Here is a 5,439-nt window from a genome sequence, read left to right as displayed (position 1 = left end):
TCAAAGCGTGGGCATCTGATGCCTGCTACCTGTGTGAGCTGGACACCTTACTTAATTTCTCTATGCCTCAGTTTCATTGTCTGTAAAATGGGGGTGATAATAACGATGCCAATCTTATAGGGCTGTTTTGGAGGTTAACTGAGATTATACATCTCACGTACTTAGCATGGTGCTGGACCCACAGCAAGTGTACAATTATAATAATCATTATTATTAGGAGTCCATGGCTCTGGTTATAATACGCCAAATGGTTAAGCTCCTCTGGCTGATTCAGAAAAACAATTGGCCAATCAATTCAGCAACAAGGTTCTACCGGAGGAGTCTTGGAAGACACAGCCCTGGGGGCCCTCATGCTGGGCGTGCAGGTGTATCAGATGGTTGGACGCACCCAACAGACCCCGGCTCTCCTGAAACCCCCCAGGGAGGCCCTTCTCCCCGTGCCCGCGGTGTCCCTTCTCCCCAGCTGTGCCTGCCCAGGATCTTCCTGTCACGCACACCCTGCCTTGGTTTTCCTCTGACCACTTCTTCCTCTGAGCTTAAGCAGCTCTCTTCACAGACTCACCGAATCTCAGCCCTGGGTGAGCTCTTACAAATCACCCAAGCCAGGCCAGCCTCCCAGCCTCCCTGAGGGCCGTCCTGGCTGCCGAGGACAGAGAGGTCGCTGGGCAGAGGCTGAGGACAGCAGCACAATCTGGGCCATGAATGCCGAAACAGACAGGACAGATGTGGAGTCCAAGCCCTGCCCTGTCCCTCTCACCGTGCGGCCTGGGATGCACTCCATCTGCCTGGCCACCATCTCCCCCTCTGTGACGCAAGTGCTTGCAGCTGGAGGTCTCCTTGCCCCTTTCTCGGAGGCCTCCCTCTGTTGCCCCCTCTGGGTCTCCTGCCCCGCGGAGTGTGACTCCCTCAGAGCAGCGGCTCTGAGTTGGACTTTCCAGGGATGCTGGGAGTTCCCTGCCCAGGGGCTGGACGCACACGCTGGAAGCGTAAATGAACTCACAAGAAATGCCTCCTCCGAGTTGAGTGTAGCAGTGGCCAGTGAAAGCATGGAGTTTGTAGACCAGGGGAAATGGCAAACACGCCCAAATACCTCATATTGTGTCTACCACCGGTGGGTTCCCCATGCCCATTAATTAGCATTTTAAAGGCTGTGGAAAGTCCTGCAGTGAAAGAAACCTAATTACCTTTGTTTTTCCCAGTGTTTTCCAAACCTATCTGAGTATAATTTAGTTTTGGCCTATCACCTATTCCCTTCTCATGACACACTTGGGAAATGTGGTATTAGGTCTACTTGCCTTTTCAGTCAGGTTTGTTTAAAATAAGGTCAAATTTGGTAAAGATACTAAGCTTTCGAGGCCACTGTGGCCTGCGAGGGAGCCCTTGTCTCTTCACTCCCACACTCTGAGCCGAGGCCCGCCGCCTCCCTGAGGCCAGGTGCGGACCGCACAGGTTGTACGGAGTCTTGCCCCCTTGTGTAAGGGATGCCATTTGACCCGTGCAGCATTTCATCTCCCAACATTCCACAAACAGTGTGTCTAGTCATGTGTCTCCTCCTTCCACATACTGCGCAGCAGGGTCACGGGGCTAAGGAGACCAGCCCAGCAGTAATTCATAGGAAAGAGACCCGGCTTTATTGGCATGTCTGTCCCCAAAGCCAATAAAATCTCAGGCAACAATAAGAGAAGTTCAGATACTGATCTAGGGGCGACAGTTCCTGTCCTCGGGGCTGCCGGGCCTCATCTGGAGAGCTCGGTCCGTTCTGTTTCTAACAGGGCTGTTGTTCAAGTTGAGTGTGTGCAGAAGGGAAAGCAGAGGGTGAAGGGTCTGGAAATTATGTCAGAAGGGAAGGAGCTGCCAGAATGGGAATATTTAGCCTCGCAAAAGGAAGGCTTGGGGGAGCCTGTGGTAGCTGTTCTCAAATATCGGAGAAGCTGTCATCTGGCGGAGATTGGGCACGTCCTGTGAACTCCAGAGGGCTAAGGCAGATGGGGTTCAGGAGAGAAAAGAGTGTGTGGGTGCTCGCCTGGGGTGAGGTCAGCGTGTGTAGGGAGCCCCTTGACCCTGGAAGCATTTAAGCAGGAATGCTATTAGCACTGTCTGGTGGTGTAAAGGGAGACCGTGGGTGTGAGATGGGGCAGGGAGAGGTGAGCTCTAAGGCTGTTGGGCTGATGTCACCCACTGTCCCCACACAATGTCCTTGGTCACCTTCTCTACCCCAGATGGCATTCCAGCCGCCCCTACAGCAGGTGGACTTTCCCTGCTCAGCGAGGCAGGAGGGCTTGCTGGTAACACCCATGATCTGGGATTTTGAGGGGCTTCTCTGTCCCCCATGCTGATGGCTCTCAATCACAGTGACAGGAGGGACATTGTCCCACAGGGAGGGGGTAGAGGGGATTAGGGTGCACTAAGCTGTTCTTCGTGCCAGAGGTCCTCCAGTTTGTGGACCGACAGGTCAGGCCCATGGGGAAATGGCCAGAATTCTTGGGAAGAGGACATTCATCCAGGCCAAGGCCACTGCCATGGCCCCAGGCCTTGACTTCCCTTCACCGAGGGCAACCTCCTCAGGGAGCTATGGCGTATTTAAGTAACACCTGTGTGTGAAGCCCTGTACACACATACAAAGTACACGTTGTGTTTCATCTCTGAGGCAAGGAGCTCGTGGGAAGAGTTCTGGGCCAGAATCCAGAAAACCTGCTTCCAAACCCAGCTCAGCCACTGCAGTGTGGCCTGAGGAAATTGCCTGGGATCCTTTCAGGTTTTGTAGGGTCTGAAGCTTAGACCGTTGGGAGAAATTTCTTCAGGGAGAATAGCACAAAATTATGAAGACAAAATTAGGTACAAATGCGATCTTTATTTAGGGCGATAAAAAGAAATTGCAATAAATTACAAATCTTGAAAAAGCTGCCCAAGTACCACAAACATCACAAAATTTGGGCACGTGACATGTTCATGCTGGCTGCCTGATGCACCTCTACAAGACTTTTGAAAAAATTACTCTGCTCACAATTTTACACAGCTGGCTTCTGGCTCTGTACATTTGGACCCTTTTACCTCCTCCACTACCTGCACACAGCCCTAGGGCAGGCACCTCAGGCCATGGTCATATTGTGATACAACTCTGGCCCCGTAACTTTGTAACTTCGTGTCACAAAGCCAAGTGACTTGGCCCAGTGGTAGGAATATTCGTGCAAACCATTCCCTGCACTGGGATGGTTACATAGTAGATCCCTTGAATCCCATAAATATATCCCAGCAACCCCAAATCTAATAGCTCCATCACTCATTCATGTTAGGGGATCTTGGGTCAGATTCCTCAATGTACACCAGATCTGCAAAAATCAGAGTGGGGAAAAGAGGAGCAGTCATAATTGATTGCAGTTAAACTATAGTATTCTATCAAATTACTAGTACTGTTTGACCTTGTGGCCACATTACCAGGGCCCATTGGGACCCTGAAGGTTAAGTCTTATTAGTTTCCTGGTAGGTCTGCCTCTGGGCACATCACAAACCTCTCTTCATCTACATAATGAGCAAAACAATTCTGGTCCAGCCTGTTTTTGGAGAGACTCAGAAATGAAAGTAAACTGAAGCCTGTGGACCCTTGAAAGGCCAGTGTGAGGATGACAGTGAAGACGATGGGGGCGCCGGCTGTGCAGGTCGGCGTTCCTGCCAGGTCTGATGGCCTGCCGGGTGCCCACCCTCCTAGGCCAGAACATCTAAGGGGAGAACTGCAAAGCTTAAGGCCTTGATTCCAGTTAAAGGACATGCGTCTGGAAGGCATGACTTGTGAAGTTGTAGTCAGGTATTTGCAAACTTATAAGAAAAAGCTTTTCCAGTTATTAAATCAATATTGACTGAGTGTCCCCTAGTGCGAGATGGCACTCTGCTAGGCTCTGCAGGCGCAGATCAGAAGAGTTAGCAGCCTGGTGTCTAGAAGAGGAGACAGGTCAGGCGTGTGCACAAACAGCTACCATGCAGGATAGAGGGAGGACGGCCACAGGCCAGGCTGACGTCTGGGGCAAGCAGAGCCAAGGGGGAGGCTGTGGTGCCTGAGCAGCCCTGGCTACGTGAGAAGGCTTAACGTAGGGGAAGAAGGAGCCTTGGGTACTTGAGAAAGGAGTGAAAAATAGAGTGTACTCTCCAGGACAGGAGATGCTTAAATACAATGTGATGAGCACATTTGTGTCTCTTGGGTCAGAAGACCTGCAGCGTAATTTGGGAAGCCGGCCCAGTTAGCTCCCTTCATGGAGTTTTCCTTCCTTTGATTTTCTCTTAGTTTGGGTTCCTCCCACCCCACCCCAACCCCAGAGAGAAATGTGGCAGTGAGCTCCAGCGCCACAGAATTCAGAAGTCAGGGAACTTCTCTTAGTTAACTTCAGAGCTGTGGGCTGAGAGAGAACATCAGGAGAGAGGCCGCGGTTATTCCGGGGCTCCTGCCCTGCTGGGGGTTTCTGCAGCCCCTGACCAGCCCTCCTGAGACAGTGGCCTGGACAAGGGCAACAAGACCCCAGGGACCTCAATCTGCCGGGGAGGAACTTCAGGGCTTTGAGCCCTTTGTTCCAGTGAGCTTAGAACCATATATTACAATTCAAAATGTTCAGAGGGAAAGAGGTTGAGCATACCTAGATACCCACTGAGCTAAGCATAAGGAAGTTTGGTTTAAGGAATGCCTGAATAACTTAGTGATACATACTACCTTTTTGTATAGGCACCATAGTCTATGAATTTCAATGATTCATCCCGTCTCAAGAAGATGGAAGTATATTTTAGATATGCATGCATGCATCTGGAGCAAAAACGACTTCTGCTAGCTTTTTTTGTATTTGTTTGCTTCTGAGTCTCTGTGCGTGAAAATTAGGATTTGTTTCTTTGCCTGCATTAGAGAGAACATGCCGGTTTGTGGATATGCACACACAGGGATGCAGGCATATTTGTACTCACCTCATTTCCAGTGTTAGGAGGGAATCGTGGTGATCATTCTAACTCAACTCTCTCATTTTACTGCTGAGAAAACTGGGGTCCAGAAAGGTAAAGTGACTTTTCCAAAATCAAGCAGCTGGCTAAGGTGGCAGAGATGAGATTAGGACCCAGGATTTCTGGTTTAACTCTTTCTATAACATTAAAATCAGCTACAAATTGAAAAAGAGGGCAGGAAATCCCTCATTTGTTTTTTCTCCTCCAATCAATAAATATACACCAAAAAGGTCAATTCCAAATTAGCTATATAGCCCCAAATGTTAAGTTTTTAATGTTGACTTGGTTCAGTATTGATTTCTTTTTATAAAAACCATATTTATGCTGAAGTTAAAGAATTTCAGAGCACATATAAAGGCTTTGCTAAAATAATTATAAGTCTCTGTTTTTTTTTTAAGAAAAGTGCCTAAAACATATAAGCTGTTGTTTGAAACTAAACAATAAAAACATCTGTTGTTTCTCATG

This window comes from Manis pentadactyla, chromosome 13 (assembly GCF_030020395.1).
Source record: "Manis pentadactyla isolate mManPen7 chromosome 13, mManPen7.hap1, whole genome shotgun sequence".
In the NCBI taxonomy this organism is placed as follows: Eukaryota; Metazoa; Chordata; class Mammalia; order Pholidota; family Manidae; genus Manis; species Manis pentadactyla.
This window is presented reverse-complemented; position numbering follows the sequence as displayed.